Source organism: Ornithodoros turicata, chromosome 6 (genome assembly GCF_037126465.1).
Source record: "Ornithodoros turicata isolate Travis chromosome 6, ASM3712646v1, whole genome shotgun sequence".
In the NCBI taxonomy this organism is placed as follows: Eukaryota; Metazoa; Arthropoda; class Arachnida; order Ixodida; family Argasidae; genus Ornithodoros; species Ornithodoros turicata.
This window is the reverse complement of record NC_088206.1, coordinates 45,954,066-45,972,852: the sequence shown is the minus strand read 5'-3', so window position 1 is coordinate 45,972,852 and position 18,787 is coordinate 45,954,066. Positions and strand designations below refer to the sequence as shown.

The following is an 18,787-nucleotide window of genomic DNA, read 5'->3' as shown; positions in this document are numbered from 1 at the left end:
AATTTTAGGAGCCCATTAAAATTCTACTTTCTATGGAAACTATAATTGCCCTATTACTTGGATCGCTACTAATGAAGCGCTCCAATTTTTTCTCTCTTCCCATTTCAGCCTTGTCATGCAGGGAAGCAGACTCATATCCAACATAATTAATTTACACTGAGGGTGCCGTGCTTCAGGAATTCCTATCCTGCGCTCAGGTGCAAGCATTTCTTCACGGATACCTTTAACAGCTGACTTCCTCAACATATCGAACACCCAACAAAATCAAACAAACAATCAGAGAAACCCTCTTCTCAGCTGTACCATGCGACTGTCTTCTTCGTAAAATCGGTGATCTGAGGAAGAGAGCAGCGAAAAATTGCGCGCACTTGTGCTTGACTTAAAAAAACCTGAAGCATATGCCAATAAACCAAGAAAAGGACACTCATGTCTGGTATCTGATAGTGCCACATACACAGACGCATTGTCGCAAAGAAAGCACAGGACAGGGATACACAAATTTCCTTAGGTGAGCAGGGAAAAGGCTTAAGACCTCAGGAATAATCGGAGAATCACCGCTTATCGCTACGCGGCTAACACAAGATAACAAGATAATAGCGGCGGGTAAAATTGTAACACTGCTAAACAAGCCCCAACATGCCATCATGACGTCGCAATCCAGGAAAAAGAAGCACGCGCGCGCACACAGCAGCTCAGGAATGCACAAGGAGAGGTGCTTTATAGGAATTTCTACTCCACACACTCAGATACCAGCATTTCTGCACAAATACCTATAACGGCTGACTTCCTCAACATATCGAGGAAAGCGAATACTAACACTCAACATATAACAAAAAACAAACAAACAAATTCCATTCTCATGAACTCTCTCCTCTGCCGAGCGGCTTTCTCCTGCTCTACCTGGATGCTGACTGTTTCCCCTCATCTACATTCTGAGTAAAAGCCGTGAAAGGAGAAAAGAACCGCGAAAAATTACACGTATGTGTGCTCCAATAGCTGTAACTGCAAGAAACCGTAGCGCACGCCAATACACTGAGAAAAATACGCCTATTTCTGCCACCAGATAATTCTTGCATAATGCCACATACACAGTCGCATTACCCTTGCGTAAAGAAAGCACAGGACAGGGATACACAAATTTCCTTAGGTGAGCAGGGAAAAGGCTTAAGACCTCAGGTCACCACACATCGCCACGCGGCTAGCACAACATGACACCAACAAGATACTAGCAGCGGGAAGAACTGCAACACTGCTAAACAAGTCCAGACATGCCACGAGGACGTCACAAATCAGGAGAAAAAAAGCACACGCATGCACGCAAAGAGGACAACGCATTAAACACACGGAGCGCTCAGGAATAATCGTAGCGTTACCGCACATCGCTACGAAGCTCAACGTCTAACACAAGACGACAACAACAACAAGATATTAACGAAGGGTAAAAATTGCAACACTGAACAAGTCCAGACGTGCGACATCGCATACAAAACACTGCTCATCGGGGAAAAGGCCTAAGCCCGCGGCGGATCATCATAGAGCATACACAACTTCATTTTTCTACTTCGCGTAAACTAAACGCGGTCTGCTTGGAAAACGACGTACAAATTTTCTTAAGGAGCAGAGAAATATAGAAATTTCTACTCCGTGCTCAGATACCAGCATTTCTGCTCAAAAACCTGCAAAATTAAGCACTGCTTACTTCGTCAAGATATCGAACACCCAACAAAATCAAACAAACAACCCCACTTCCACTGGTAGAACACTATTCAGCTTTTACGCAGGAGGCTTTCTTCTACATAAAAGTAGAGAAAATAAGAAAAAGAGCAGCGAAATATTACACGCACTTCTGCTTGACTTAAAAAACCTGAAGCATATGCCAATAAACCAAGAAAAAGACACTCATGTCTGCTATATGATAGTGCCACATACACAGACGCATTACCCTTGCGTAAAGAAAGCACAGGACAGGGATACACAAATTTCCTTCAGTGAGCAGGGAAAAGGCTTAAGCCGTACCGCCTAGGAATAATCGGAGAATCACCGCTTATCGCTACGCGGCTAGCACAACATGACAGCAACAAGATATCAGCGAAGGGTAAAAATTGCAGCAAGAAAGACACTACTGAACAAGTCTAGACATGCGACATCGAATGCCAAAACACTGGTGATCGGGGAAAAGGGCTAAGCCTGCGGCGGATCATCATAGAGCATACATAAGTTCATTTCGCGTAAACTAAACGCGGTCTGCTTGGAAAACGACGTACAAAGTTTCTTAGGGAGCAGAGAAATATAGCAATTTCTACTCCGTGCTCAGATACCAGCATTTCTGCTCAAAAACCTGCAAAATTAAGCACTGCTTACTTCATCAAGATATCGAACACCCAACAAAATCAAACAAACAACCCCACTTCCACTGATAGAACACTATTCAGCTTTTACGCAGGAGGCTTTCTTCTACATAAAAGTAGAGAAAATAAGAAAAGAGCAGCGAAAAATTACACACACTTTTGCTCGCATAGCAATAAGAGAAAACAATAAAATAAAATAAAATATCGACACACACGCTAATAAACTGTGACAAAGACACCCATTTCTGCTATCAGATAATTATTGCATAATGCTAAATACTCATTTGCATTGTCCCTGCGTGAAGAAAGCACAGGGCAGGGATACACAATTTATCTTAAGCGAGCAGGGAAAGTCACTTCTAGACGAACAGCTTAATACCATAAAGTCTGAATTTTTGCAAAGCAAATAAAGCTTGAACAGCGCTACGAACGTGACAGACACATACTAACAAACAAACAAATAAACATACAAACAAACAAACAAACAAACACTTCTATTCATTTCTATTGATAAAGGCGTAAACCACACTACAAGAACAAAGCACGCTGCTTCAGGAAAGCGTATCAAATGCATCGCAACAGGACCGGCTCTCATAAAATAGCCTGCCCAAAACGAAGACTTCACCAGGTTCGCGAGGTAATTCCATTAAAAACGCTCTCGGTCTATCCTACAGATAGCAATGCAAGCGCTGCTTCCCTTATTTTTTAAGCCACTATTCCACGCAATGGTACATAAATGTATCACTCGTGTCACATGAAAAAGCACACACAAAGAACTTACTTGTCAAGTGGGATCCCTGGTTCAGGAAAGCGCGCGCGCACACACAGACACACACTCACATTTTCACAATCACAAACACAACGTCTATTCTCACAACCACATAAATCCATATTATTCCTCAGGTCAATAATTATCCTACCATCGTCAAAAGATGGCTCACTCTTGTATGCGATCGCAAAGCGATAGGTCCTCGTTCCGGATGTAATAGGATATCGCCACTCGGCCGACGCGAACCAAAAAAGAAAGAAAGGAATGCGCGTTCGCTATACCTCCACAAAGAAAACGGTGCCGTGCTTCTACGCAGCGCTCATCATACAGGAGTGAATTGTCTTCTTCGTTTTCCTTTTATTTTCTTGCACCCATATACTTTGCAAGAATACTATAGAGCAGAACGGACAAATGTGAACATCATTCGCTACACACTGTAGCTCTCATCATTTTTAAACCAAACCACTTAACATGTGTTCATAGGTCTTCACTAAATAGGTGAGCCGATAATGACTCAAAATGAAATGAAATCAAATAAAATAATCATTCCAGCATCGCTGGCTGCAAGCTTGGGTACCCTGCTTGGGTCTGCTGGCGCTGGAATAAAAGATTTATCGCGAGGGTACTACAATGGTGAGCTCTGCTGCTGTTTAAGTGATAAAACAGTGCTCCCGAACCGCGCCCCACGCGAGCCGCGCGCGGAGCCGTTCTCGGGACGCGACGCGCGCGATTCCCCGTGCGAGCGCAACGCGGGCCTCGCGGTTTGGACGCGCGCGATCCCTTTCCCCGAGCAGGTGCACTGTTTTATCACTTAAACAGCAGCAGAGCTCACCATTGTAGTACCCTCGCGATAAATCTTTTATTCCAGCGCCAGCAGACCCAAGCAGGGTACCCAAGCTTGCAGCCAGCGATGCTGGAATGATTATTTTATTTGATTTCATTTCATTTTGAGTCATTATCGGCTCACCTATTTAGTGAAGACCTATGAACACATGTTAAGTGGTTTGGTTTAAAAATGATGAGAGCTACAGTGTGTAGCGAATGATGTTCACATTTGTCCGTTCTGCTCTATAGTATTCTTGCAAAGTATATGGGTGCAAGAAAATAAAAGGAAAACGAAGAAGACAATTCACTCCTGTATGATGAGCGCTGCGTAGAAGCACGGCACCGTTTTCTTTGTGGAGGTATAGCGAACGCGCATTCCTTTCTTTCTTTTTTGGTTCGCGTCGGCCGAGTGGCGATATCCTATTACATCCGGAACGAGGACCTATCGCTTTGCGATCGCATACAAGAGTGAGCCATCTTTTGACGATGGTAGGATAATTATTGACCTGAGGAATAATATGGATTTATGTGGTTGTGAGAATAGACGTTGTGTTTGTGATTGTGAAAATGTGAGTGTGTGTCTGTGTGTGCGCGCGCGCTTTCCTGAACCAGGGATCCCACTTGACAAGTAAGTTCTTTGTGTGTGCTTTTTCATGTGACACGAGTGATACATTTATGTACCATTGCGTGGAATAGTGGCTTAAAAAATAAGGGAAGCAGCGCTTGCATTGCTATCTGTAGGATAGACCGAGAGCGTTTTTAATGGAATTACCTCGCGAACCTGGTGAAGTCTTCGTTTTGGGCAGGCTATTTTATGAGAGCCGGTCCTGTTGCGATGCATTTGATACGCTTTCCTGAAGCAGCGTGCTTTGTTCTTGTAGTGTGGTTTACGCCTTTATCAATAGAAATGAATAGAAGTGTTTGTTTGTTTGTTTGTTTGTTTGTATGTTTATTTGTTTGTTTGTTAGTATGTGTCTGTCACGTTCGTAGCGCTGTTCAAGCTTTATTTGCTTTGCAAAAATTCAGACTTTATGGTATTAAGCTGTTCGTCTAGAAGTGACTTTCCTGCTCGCTTAAGATAAATTGTGTATCCCTGCCCTGTGCTTTCTTCACGCAGGGACAATGCAAATGAGTATTTAGCATTATGCAATAATTATCTGATAGCAGAAATGGGTGTCTTTGTCACAGTTTATTAGCGTGTGTGTCGATATTTTATTTTATTTTATTTTTTCTCTTATTGCTATGCGAGCAAAAGTGTGTGTAATTTTTCGCTGCTCTTTTCTTATTTTCTCTACTTTTATGTAGAAGAAAGCCTCCTGCGTAAAAGCTGAATAGTGTTCTATCAGTGGAAGTGGGGTTGTTTGTTTGATTTTGTTGGGTGTTCGATATCTTGATGAAGTAAGCAGTGCTTAATTTTGCAGGTTTTTGAGCAGAAATGCTGGTATCTGAGCACGGAGTAGAAATTGCTATATTTCTCTGCTCCCTAAGAAACTTTGTACGTCGTTTTCCAAGCAGACCGCGTTTAGTTTACGCGAAATGAACTTATGTATGCTCTATGATGATCCGCCGCAGGCTTAGCCCTTTTCCCCGATCACCAGTGTTTTGGCATTCGATGTCGCATGTCTAGACTTGTTCAGTAGTGTCTTTCTTGCTGCAATTTTTACCCTTCGCTGATATCTTGTTGCTGTCATGTTGTGCTAGCCGCGTAGCGATAAGCGGTGATTCTCCGATTATTCCTAGGCGGTACGGCTTAAGCCTTTTCCCTGCTCACTGAAGGAAATTTGTGTATCCCTGTCCTGTGCTTTCTTTACGCAAGGGTAATGCGTCTGTGTATGTGGCACTATCATATAGCAGACATGAGTGTCTTTTTCTTGGTTTATTGGCATATGCTTCAGGTTTTTTAAGTCAAGCAGAAGTGCGTGTAATATTTCGCTGCTCTTTTTCTTATTTTCTCTACTTTTATGTAGAAGAAAGCCTCCTGCGTAAAAGCTGAATAGTGTTCTACCAGTGGAAGTGGGGTTGTTTGTTTGATTTTGTTGGGTGTTCGATATCTTGACGAAGTAAGCAGTGCTTAATTTTGCAGGTTTTTGAGCAGAAATGCTGGTATCTGAGCACGGAGTAGAAATTTCTATATTTCTCTGCTCCTTAAGAAAATTTGTACGTCGTTTTCCAAGCAGACCGCGTTTAGTTTACGCGAAGTAGAAAAATGAAGTTGTGTATGCTCTATGATGATCCGCCGCGGGCTTAGGCCTTTTCCCGATGAGCAGTGTTTTGTATGCGATGTCGCATGTCTGGACTTGTTCAGTGTTGCAATTTTTACCCTTCGTTAATATCTTGTTGTTGTTGTCGTCTTGTGTTAGACGTTGAGCTTCGTAGCGATGTGCGGTAACGCTACGATTATTCCTGAGCGCTCCGTGTGTTTAATGCGTTGTCCTCTTTGCGTGCATGCGTGTGCTTTTTTTCTCCTGATTTGTGACGTCCTCGTGGCATGTCTGGACTTGTTTAGCAGTGTTGCAGTTCTTCCCGCTGCTAGTATCTTGTTGGTGTCATGTTGTGCTAGCCGCGTGGCGATGTGTGGTGACCTGAGGTCTTAAGCCTTTTCCCTGCTCACCTAAGGAAATTTGTGTATCCCTGTCCTGTGCTTTCTTTACGCAAGGGTAATGCGACTGTGTATGTGGCATTATGCAAGAATTATCTGGTGGCAGAAATAGGCGTATTTTTCTCAGTGTATTGGCGTGCGCTACGGTTTCTTGCAGTTACAGCTATTGGAGCACACATACGTGTAATTTTTCGCGGTTCTTTTCTCCTTTCACGGCTTTTACTCAGAATGTAGATGAGGGGAAACAGTCAGCATCCAGGTAGAGCAGGAGAAAGCCGCTCGGCAGAGGAGAGAGTTCATGAGAATGGAATTTGTTTGTTTGTTTTTTGTTATATGTTGAGTGTTAGTATTCGCTTTCCTCGATATGTTGAGGAAGTCAGCCGTTATAGGTATTTGTGCAGAAATGCTGGTATCTGAGTGTGTGGAGTAGAAATTCCTATAAAGCACCTCTCCTTGTGCATTCCTGAGCTGCTGTGTGCGCGCGCGTGCTTCTTTTTCCTGGATTGCGACGTCATGATCGCATGTTGGGGCTTGTTTAGCAGTGTTGCAATTTTACCCGCCGCTATTATCTTGTTATCTTGTGTTAGCCGCGTAGCGATAAGCGGTGATTCTCCGATTATTCCTGAGGTCTTAAGCCTTTTCCCTGCTCACCTAAGGAAATTTGTGTATCCCTGTCCTGTGCTTTCTTTGCGACAATGCGTCTGTGTATGTGGCACTATCAGATACCAGACATGAGTGTCCTTTTCTTGGTTTATTGGCATATGCTTCAGGTTTTTTTAAGTCAAGCACAAGTGCGCGCAATTTTTCGCTGCTCTCTTCCTCAGATCACCGATTTTACGAAGAAGACAGTCGCATGGTACAGCTGAGAAGAGGGTTTCTCTGATTGTTTGTTTGATTTTGTTGGGTGTTCGATATGTTGAGGAAGTCAGCTGTTAAAGGTATCCGTGAAGAAATGCTTGCACCTGAGCGCAGGATAGGAATTCCTGAAGCACGGCACCCTCAGTGTAAATTAATTATGTTGGATATGAGTCTGCTTCCCTGCATGACAAGGCTGAAATGGGAAGAGAGAAAAAATTGGAGCGCTTCATTAGTAGCGATCCAAGTAATAGGGCAATTATAGTTTCCATAGAAAGTAGAATTTTAATGGGCTCCTAAAATTATAGTTTAGTTGTAGTTTTTCTAAACTGCAATGCAATAATCATTAATATAGTATAGGAATGCTATCGTGTTCCCGTAAAGGCGTTCTGTCTTGTGCTTTGGAATGCGCGAATAGAACTTTGCTCGCAGCCTTTCCCGCCTTCATGCTCGCAATGCGCGAATGGAACTTTGCCCACCCGGCTTCCGCGCCTTTTTTGCTCGCGGGTGTAGCCTCAGACAACGAATGTATGAGCATAGAAAGGGTCACGTATTACATAAGCCTGGAGGTGATGTTGAGTGGTCTCACTTATTATTTTAAAAGAGCAGTGGCAGTTTACTGTAATTCTAATGACCATGATGAGCCTTTGGGGTGAAAATCGTTAATATGCGGGTGCTTTTTTGTTGAATTTTAATGAGAGAATCAATGTCATTAAGAGTAGGACAAAGGAAATAATCTTGCGATTCAATAATTAATAGAAGTCTTTGCCGCTGTCTTCTTCTTCTTCAGACAGGATGTGATGACGACACGCAGTCTGTAGCAATGCATTGACCGTCACTGGAAAAAAAGTGTAGCAATAGAAAAATGGTGTGTATTGCCCTGGACGGATTTATGATGTGCACTGTTTTTGAACAAGAGGAGTGCGTGTGCTTGGAAATAGTTTGATGCTGGTTTCCTTCTTTGTTTCTTTTCGCTTTTTCCCCCTTGTTGTCTGACAAACATGCGCTGACATGCCTGGGCTTGTTCTGACATGCTTTCCTTCTAGATGTAGATTTTTCCTTTTTGAAGAGAAACATTCTTGACGATAGTGCTGCCTTGAATGGGAATAGTGCTATTCTTAATACTTTTGCGATTCATTTAGTTCAGAGAGTATAACCGCGAGGGGGACAGGTGTGTGACTTTATTCAGGAGGAACAAAGCATCATTATTCAATTATCTGCCTGGCTCTCGGGTGGGCCTGGAGGTGATGTGGAGTGGACTCACTTATTATTTTAAAGAGCAGTGGTAGTTTACTGTAATTCTAATGACCATGATGAGCCTTTGGGGTGAAAATCGTTAATATGCAGGGTGCTTTTTTGTTGAATTTTAATGAGAGAATCAATGTCATTAAGAGTAGGACAAAGGAAATAATCTTGCGATTCAATAAATAATAGGAGTCTTTGCCGGTGTCTTCTTCTTCGGACAGGATGTGATGACGTCACGCAGTCTGTAGCAATGCATTGACCGTTACTGGAAAAAAGTGTGGCAATAGAAAAATGGTGTGTATTGTCCTGGGCAGATTTATGATGAGCACTGTTTTTGAATAAGAAGAAATAGTTTGATGCTGGTTTCCTTCTTTGTTTCTTTTCGCTTTTTCCCCCCTTGTCTGACAAACATGTGCTGACATGCCTGGGCTTGTTCTGACATGCTTTCCTTCTGCATGTAGTTTTTTTCTTTTTGTACAAGACATATTCTTGACGATAGTGCTGCCTTGAATGGGAGTAGAGCTATTCTTAATAATTTTGCGATTCATTTAGTTCGGAGAGTAACCGCGAGGGGGACAGGTGTGTGACTTTATGTCTTGCTGAACCATTTTTTTTTCCTGTACAGTAAGACTTTGGGAATGAAATGCTACAATCTCCTCTTGTCTATGGTGTTTTTCTGCAATAATTCCCCACGCAATCATTATAGTAGAATAAAGGAAATAATCTTGGGATAGTGATTCAATAAATAATATGTCCCCTGTCTAGAGCGTACGCGTCCTTGAGCCACGCACCTGCATGATGACCGCATACCGAGAGACTATTGTTTCAGGTTGACCTTGTCTAGAGGAGCATTAGTGGAAAAAAACTGTGTAGCCCTGAGACAATAGGATGCCGTTACGACCAATGAGAACGGCCTGCAGGGGGCGCAAGGATTCACTTCTCTCTTGGACACTGACGGGTCTCGACACGCAAATTCTGCTCCTGGCGTTGGCCGTCAGTGGAAGAGCGTAGCTTAGGTGGGGTTCTGTCTGCCTCTGATGGGGTGCGGATGTGTGGTTCGTCACTGGTGAATGGTGTTCGACGATGCAGGTGGATTTTGTGACGAGCGGATTTACAATGAGGGAATGCTGTGAACGGGAAAAATGATGGTGAGTGCCTTTTTCACTCTGTTCAAGTGTTTGTTTTCCTCTGTTGCCCAGCAGTCGTACGAATTTGTCCTGATATGCCCCGATATGCATGCTTTCCTTTGTTGACGCTTAGTATTTTTTTCTTTTTTGACAAGGAACATTGTCGTCTTGACGATAGTGCTGCCCCGAGTTCTGCGCGCGTTGATTTGTTGAGTGCCTAGTCCTCTTATTAGCCATTGATGGAGTTACATGTTAGGATGTTTTGTTCTTTTGCAAGTCTCATTTAGTAAGACTTTGGAATTCCTACGATCAGTTTTCATGCATGGTGCTCTTCTGCAATAGTTTCCTATGCAATCGTTATAGAAGAATAAAGGAAATAATCTTGGGATAGTGATTCAATAAATAATAGGTCCCCTGTCTAGAGCGCACGCGTCCTTGAGCCACGCAGGTGCATGATGACGTCATACCGTGGCTTCACTGCAGATTGACCAAAGGAGCATTAGTGGAAAAAAAAAACAGTGTAGCCCTGAGACAATAGGATGATGTCTGGACCAATGAGAACTGCCAGCAGGGGGCGCAGGAATGCTCTTCTCACTTAGCCTCACGACCAATGAGAACGGCCAGCAGGGGGCGCAGGAATGCTCTTCTCTCTTAGCCTCTCGCAGGTGACGGTAGGAGCGCGCAGAGGGCGCTACGAGCGCGAGCATGCGTAGCACCCGTAGAGTGGCGCTTACGTCAGTCCACCTCTGGCTCTCGTTGGGAAAAGACGTGCGGTCGTTCGCTCCGTCGTCACTTGATCCCTGGCTGTCGACGAGAGCAGTCGCATCGGTCTGCGCTCCTGCTGTGGTGAGGTGATTTGTTGCGTAACTAATGCTTTCGTCAACTTTGTTCCCGCTTTGTTTGCGATTTTCGTGCCAGTGCTGGTTGCTGTTGTCCGGGCGTTCCCGCCATTTTCTATCATCTTCTGCCTTGGGACCGGGAGTAGCGCTGGCGTGATTCTTAATAATTTTGTTGTGAGATTAGTTGAGAAAGTAACCGCTAGGGGGTGCAGCTGCGGGGCTTTATACAGGACAAAAAAGCATTACGAGTCAGTTTCTGCCTGCCTCTCGGATGGAGCAGTCGCATGGTTCTGCGCTCCTGTTCTGGTGGGCTCATTTGTTGTGTAACTAATTGTTTTTTCTTGTTAGCTAATGATGGTTTGCATACTCTTGCTTTCCCAGCCTCTGTATTACGAGTGTTTTTCTCCTTGCATGTCCAGAGCTGTCCTAACTTGCCCAGACATGCCATGATGACGTCACAGCTGACGTCACAGGATGTCCGGAACTTGTGGTCATAGCTGGGATGCTTTGCAACCTGCCTCTGTGCTCCGTCGCCCGGCGATGGTCAGCGGCCTTTCCGGGCCGCTTCCTTCAAGATGGCGTCGTTGATCTTCAACTAAACTCCTTCTCTCCACTCTATCTCTATCTATTTTTTTATTTTTTATGACCACGTTTATCCGGAAACGCACAGGGTGGTCTGGACACTAGTTAGACGCTCCCCAATTAGTGTGATGACTCATTGGATGATGCTGATTAATGTGGGGGGTCCCAATTAGCTCTAATTGCTAATTAATGGCGTCCAGAAGCCTTGTAGCGTTTCCGGATAAGCGTGGTCAGTACTTACTACTACTTTTCACTTTTCTCAAAGAAGTTGGCAAGTGATGCAAAGTTTCAGAAGGATACTATGGGTCATTTCTTGCAGGTCGACGTGTAAGCGAATCATGGACTTCTTTATGCGTGCTGCACTTCGAGAAAAATTGGTTTATTACCATGAACAGTGAAATTCAAAAGGCTTCGTAACGGATATGTATTTTCATCTATGATGTCTTTTCCTCATACTTTAGCACCAGTGCTCGTAGGTGTCTGCTGCCGTGTAAATGTTCGGACTGCCGGCGATTTGCCGTGCAAGTTCACTTTTGTGCCCCGTATCTTGGCAAGTTTTTTTCCTTGCCATATCGGGCTCTCTCATGCTGAATTCAAACGGAAGGCATCAGCTTTTAGTCGGTTGCGCGACTCGTATCAGCAGCGAAGTGGAACGACAATTTCTTCTTTGTCATTGTTGTTGCGGCTGGCACTATCATCAATGCGCATAGAAGCCAAGATGCGGTACCCGGCGTGATAAGATGTCTGCGTGATTTGCAGTGGAACGAACCATAGGGTGGTATATCTCTATGGATACATATCTATGGGCATATGCATTGGTGTCCAAGCTGCATGGGGAAATCTCATGAATTACAGGGGAGTGGTTGGAAAAATTCAGGGGGAGTGTACACCTCCTTGGGGGGGTGGGGGTAATGACCCTGGACAGGACCGCAATTATAGCAAAGTACCTTAGCGTAAACAGCTGAGCGCTATAGTTATTAGGCATTCGCATATACAATTCGTCAATGAAAAACTTCACTTGACACACCAACAGAAACAAATGAGCTTCTTTTCCAAATGAGACATTGAAAATTTGAAAGGCGTTGCAAGTTCTTAGTACATAGTTCTTCACGAACGATTATCCCAACGTTCAGGAGCACTGAAATTGTCGGTTTACACAGTGTATTGTTGATTGTGCTTGCATTTTCAACGTGAAAAAGAAAAAAAAATCAGGGAAAGAGAAATAATTAAAATTTTTCACACAGTGACCCTCGTACATAACTACTCCATCTATTTTTTTCTTTTCTTTTTTCTCTGCGCCTCTCTGTGCTCCGTATAAAGTTGTTCGCGCATGATATCCGGAGAGGCTGCTGCTATGCTGTAAGCCCATAAACTTACTGTAATAATTAAGATGATGTCATTCTCTGCACTTGTCTCCACTATTACTTCTCAATTATCATATTACTTACAGTGTAGTTTATCAAAATGCACGTTCACACCAGATCGCTATAACTACTTGTTGAGGTTCATGAGTCACAAGAACTTCTCGAATGTGAATGTACTTCCTAACGTCGACAGAAGCAGCACTACATCGATCAAGGGTAAAAACATGCCTGAAAACCTGGTTTCATTCCGAATTCTTCATTATTGGTGTGTGTGTGTGTGGGGGGGGGGGGGCAGCTTTATTGTATTTAGTGGTCAAGAGCCCTCGGGACACAGAATAGCTGGCTGCATAGCTGACTGCTGACTGCATGACTGCATGCGGCCCGCGTGTGTGAGCGCCCTGATTGCCCTGATCTAAGCATTGCTTCATCTTAAGCGAGAAATAAATAATGTACTCGAGGGCGCGCAGCACTTGTTTAGCGTTATCTCCAAATCTGGTATTTAGTTCTGCTCCAAAATCTCTGGTCCAAAGAAGTCGCGTTTGATCAAATCATTGCCACTCGCATCGCCACAGCACTCGCAGGCGCCAAATTGTTCATATCTTTCATTTCATTTAGTAATAACTCTGGATATAAACGTGATATCGAAGATGTCATCACTTAATTACGTAGTCTGTATATTCATGCTTAATAGCTATGAGTCCGCGGCCCATACCTGGTTCCCTTGCTAGAGCCTGCGAAGTAGCGTTTGGTCAAATCATTCATTTTCAAGCGACCAAAGAACAAACAGGAGACAAGATCACCCACAAGTCGCTCTGTTGTTGTTTCGTGTTTGTTCTTTGGTCGCTTGTGGATTTACACCAACCAGCCCTATTTATATACTTCAGACATTTTGGCAAATCGTCGCCCAAGTGGCACTCACTGGCGCCAATTTGTCAGTTTCCTCTATTTTAGCGTGTAATAACTCTTGATACCAATTTGATGCTGACGGTATCATCATAAAATTACGTAGTCTGTGTATCGTCTGCGGACCGTAGGTGCTGTCCTTGCTGCACTCTTAGAACTCGCATTTAGTCAATTTGTCGTCCAGAAGGCTATCACAGGCGCCAACCTTCCAATTTCATCCGGCAATCTCCCGATATCTGGAAGGTCTCATGCTCGTTCCTACAGTTATACATCACGTCTTATTCTTTATCTTACGTGAATGCTCCCGGGCGTGTTATCGGTGTTGTTATCAGGTCGGGACGCGAAAAGGGAATTGTTCGCCTCAGATATGTCCTCCTCTCCCTGCCCAGATCTGTTCCTCCTCACGTACTCACCCACCACCCTGTAAACTTAGCTTCCTTGCTTGTCCTCTGCTATCAGGTCAAGCCGGGTTTCAGAGGGGGTGTCCCTGAATGCTGCTCTTGCACCAAAGCTACATACACGAAGGCGCCGATACGGCGTCAGTACCAGACCGTTACGCGCGAAATCGCCACGGGTGGCGCTGTCGATCAAGCGACCGCAGCGTCCTCTTGCTAGTGCACGGTGCCCATATAGAAGAGTGAGACGAGGTTATTAGCTTCACGTGAAACGTCAATTTGCCCGATTTTGCCGGTTCAAGTTTGTGCGAACTCAGTCAACTGTTTCAACTGTCTCATAAGGCTAACGAGAATCGCTCGTATTTCCGGTTAGTGCAAGCCGGGGGGTTTACAGTCATTCTTTACGGTAGCGTTCAACAGGACAGTGCTGTAATGTTCGTAATGCTGAAAAAATGTTAGAAATTGTACCGTCGCCTCTTTTGATAATAATTCCCCGTTTCCTTTTCTTTTCGCTAAGAGTGTACGCCTCAGTCAGTTCAAAACTTCTGAAGTTATCGGGAGGACCTCGATATTCCCTGCTGCGAAATCTACGATCTCGAAAAAAAAAAAATCCCGGGTTGTGTGGACGGAAAAAATGGTCCCGCAAGCACCTGCGCTGCCAAAAATACAGGGGCGTAGTTGCAGATAGCCGATGGAGTATATCACAACCGACCAAGCGTTACCATTCGCTCTCCTGATTTGAAATTTCATTCAATGGGCAACATAAAATCGATATAATTCGCTGCACTAGTTCGCTAGTGATATCGTCCTCTGGATGCTAGTAATTTTCTACAGTTGGCCAGACATGGGTTTTACAGTTGTCCCCTGCATGCATCTTTTCTGTGTCGATGTTTATGTACAATGAAAGCTGTACACCCATTTATTCATTGTTTCATGGGCCGTACAACTCCGCTTCTGCTGAAGATACGCTTCATCGACATCCAAAGTATGAGAGAACAACTGCAAAGTCTGTGTCTGACCTATAATAGGAAAATACGATACAGGAAATACGATATGCGATATAGCAGCACCACCCAGTGAGCATCATCCCAAGATGTCATTTACTTATTTGACTGATTTATTTCTTAAAAATTTGACATCAATTATTACTTGAGAAAGGGTTGGGGAACTTAGGATAACGGCATTTACAACTGCAGCTTTCTTTGTTCTTCTCTTTCTTTTATTGATTCATTTATTTTTATTTTCTTTTTTGTGTGTGAACCAACAGGTGAACCGATAAGAAAAAACGATCAAGCGACCGCTGCACCATTATTTCCGCCCACACGTTGAGGAACCACCTTTTCCGGAACCGAAATTCACGTTCTCGGAACAAGGAAAACCAACGACAATGCTCGATTGCTTCGTACGATGATATGCCGTGTTTCAAAATCCGACATCACCAGTTTCCTGCGCGCAACTGTGCATTTTATAGCCAGATAACAGTTATTTACAGTAGTTTATTTTTCAACGGGGATTTCTATCACATTATTTTGAGGTACACCCAATTTTTCGATACCGGTTCCCAGGATTTTCCATCTTTCGACACTGCTTGCTGGTTGCGCGAGGTTCAGGAAGAAATGTCCCCTGAAAAAATGTTCCCGGAAAAAATGTCTTCCGTGGAAGAAATGTCCCCGAAAAAAAATGTCCCCTGACTTGAGGAACGTTCACTTTTGGTACGCGTGGACTGGTTGACTTCGAACGTTAACTTTTTACTAGGACGGTGTGAATATTTAGATTTTTGGAACACCGAAGCGAGTAATCGTATATCCTATTCCATTTCCGAATCAAATATGGAATTCAGTGTTCGAATTCCGAATCGAATTGATGTTTCTTCTAAAGCGAACATATTTCAATAGTCCCGAAGCTGCACACGTAAGGTCGGCACATGGAGGGCATAAAACAGAGTGGGCGCTATATCAGCTATGCAGTTACACATACATAGCGTACATGTTTATATTCCACGGGGAAACATCCCATGTCATCATCACTTCTTCATTTATTGTTGTTGTTGTTGTTATATTCCAACATATGCTGCATATGCATCCGATACGGATAGCCAACGAGTCGCTTAATTTATTCGTATTCAATTCCGTTTTAAAATGACTATTCACACATAGCATTTCTTTGCCTAGGAGGTCGCTGTGGGTGACATGGGTCAGTTTTGGTGCATTTATTTCGTTGTTTCTTGCACTAAAGCGGCCTGTACAGTCATGGGGCTCCCGAGACGCAACGCGTGACACCGCTAGACATGTTGAAATACATTTTTGCCTGTCAATTTTGTTGCTTTCGCTCCCGCATTTTATTTTCCTTTTTACACATCACCCTGCACGTCGATCCACGCGCGCTTTTAAAAACAGAACTTGACATGCTCCTAGCCATTCCGAATGACATCTTCTCTCCTGATTAGTTGAAACTTTGCGGCGTACGCCATTCTGTGACACTTTAAATTTGTGTTAATTAGCAGAGAAAATGTTTTTCCGTGTTAGCGCCGCGAAGCAACTGTTGCCGTACGCGGTGTACAGGTGTAGACCGAGGACAGCAGGAAGGAGGGTGACAGGGTGTTAGTATGCGTCCAGGGCCGACTTCAAGGCGAAGTGTGCCGTCTGGAAAGTCTGCGGGAAAACCCAGTGAAAACATGAGACAGCACAGCCGGTACGGGGATTCGCACCCGCGCCACCTCCCAACCTCGGCGTGAAAGGCGATCATCCTAACCGCTACTCCACGCGAGCAGGTACAGAAAAATGTACGTCCCGCTCTTAATTCCCTAAACCTGAAAGGATAGCTGTGTCATCAGGCCTAAAATCTACAGTCGCAAAATCCCGGCGCTCAGATTGCACACCAGTCAGTGTGACGTCACGCAGGATATACTTCTTAGTATGAGAAGAAAGAAACAAAATAATATCCCAGCCAAGTGTACACGTTGTATCAACAAACGTGACAGTTCATTGCAGTGTGTTCTCTACGCGAAATCGTAAGTGAAAGTGACCCAAGCTTTCCAAGTAAAAACACTTAATAAGTGGTTAGGTATTTTAGTATTTATTTTGAGTCCAAGGACTTCAAGACTGGCAATGTCGCAACCGGGGATTTCGCAACAATTCCACGCGTACCAAAAGTGGATGTTTCTCAGAAGACATTTTTTCTAGGGGACATTTCTTCCGGTGACATTTTTTCCGGGAACATCTTTCCCGGTTCTCGGTTGCGTTTTGGGATGACCCAAAACCTTTACTCGTCTGTCCTTCAACCGCGGACAAAGGGAGGCCTACTGACGAAGATAAGGAAGAGCTTCGGGTCACTGGGGATTCTCCGCTGAACTAGTGACACAACGCTGAACGAAAGGTTTGGTGTAATGTGAAGTCCATTATGAAAACCCTGGAGTGTCTAAAAATATAGTACTGAAGTTTCCGGGTAATAATCAGCGCGTTGTGACACGGAATTTGTGCTCGGAGACCTTCTCGCGCGTCAAGTTCCTTTCATTTTATCTTGTTCATTTATACATAAAGGCGGAGTTCAGGGAGTGTAAGTATTACGCCTATCAAAAGGACGAAAATCATAACGCCGAAGTATCAGAAGGCAGAAAGCGAAAAGGCCGAAAAATCATAACGCCGAACTATCGGAAGGTCGAAAGCCAAAAGACCGAAAAATCATAATGCCGAACTGTCAGAAGGCCGAAAATCAGAAGGCTGAAAATGGAAAGGCCAAAGAGACACAGGGTGAACACCCCGGTGAATGACCACTCAATGGGGTAGTGTAGATTTTGAAAAAGTTTTGTGGCTCTTGTATTAGAAACCAAGTAACTGGAATGCATAGCACTTGGTGCTCGGAAATGGACTAGCCAGAAAAGAAAAAAAAAATCTGCAACATGTGTATTACGAAAAGAAAGTGTTTGGCGGGTGAATGGAACGAACTGTACACTCTTAACTCGGTACCCTTTAGTAAAGGGTAAAAAATCGCAATATTTTACCCTCTATTTCAGAAGTTACCAAGTACCCTCTGAGCAGTACCTTTTATAAAAGTTACAAGGAAACCCACTAATTAGAGGTTACGACCTTCAATCCAGCACCTGCCCATAAAGGTTACGCCAACATGCGGCTTTTTATACAGGATGTTCATTTTTATTCGCAACAGAGTATCGCTCATTTGGCAGGTGAGTTATGTGAATTTTTGCTAATTAATCGATCCGTAGTTACAAACACATGCGTCAGGAAATGTCGGAAATGTTTGTAACTACGGATGGGTTAATTTGCGAAAATTAACATAACCCACCTGTCAAATGAGCGCTGCTATGATGCGAATAAAAACAAACACCCTGTGCGTGGGATATGGACAGACATTTACAGAACACACCAATATACCAAAATGCACCAGCAGAAAAGGAGATCTTGCATATATGTATATTACAAAAACAGAAGTCTATCTAGAGGTGACACATTGTGCACAAGTGCGATTCTGATGTGAGGAGAAACGATGGTCGCTTTACCAAAGGTATGTGGAAAAAAGAACTATCTTCTAAGTGAGAAGCAATGCATAAAAGTGCGAGGAAGCTAGTGAGTCAAAACAACTGACCTATGTTTCCTAAGCTGAACAGACCCAACGAAATGGAGAATTGCAGAAGAAAAAAATTTTATTCCACATTCGTGTTGCAGAGGCGAGCGCAAAGGGCAATACAGTATTACATAAAACGCACACAACCTTGAGGAATATGAGTGTACAGTAACGCAGGAGACACCACATAACTGCGTTATCAGCGTTGGAGGCGCTCTGGGACGAGTTTGTGAGGTACTGCATTGCGCTGGTGACGGTATGTGAACCTGCATGTGGGATCCTGGGTACAAAAGTTTGGGCAATGAGAGTAACATTTACGGAACCATTCAAATCCGTACAAAGCACAAGGTACACT

The 18,787-nt window shown here is 43.8% G+C and overlaps 1 long non-coding RNA gene across 2 annotated transcripts; it reads left to right on the top strand.

The window, feature by feature from the left end:
* Positions 1-4,379: 4,379 nt before the first annotated feature.
* Positions 4,380-12,788, top strand: LOC135396605 (uncharacterized). Of its 2 annotated transcripts, none has more exons than XR_010423467.1 (2): positions 4,380-4,570; positions 9,471-12,788. It is a non-coding gene; the product is annotated as an uncharacterized LOC135396605 (long non-coding RNA). The 2 variants fall into 2 exon arrangements; XR_010423468.1 differs by lacking the exon at positions 4,380-4,570 and adding an exon at positions 7,078-8,264.
* The last annotated feature ends 5,999 nt before the right edge of the window (positions 12,789-18,787 follow it).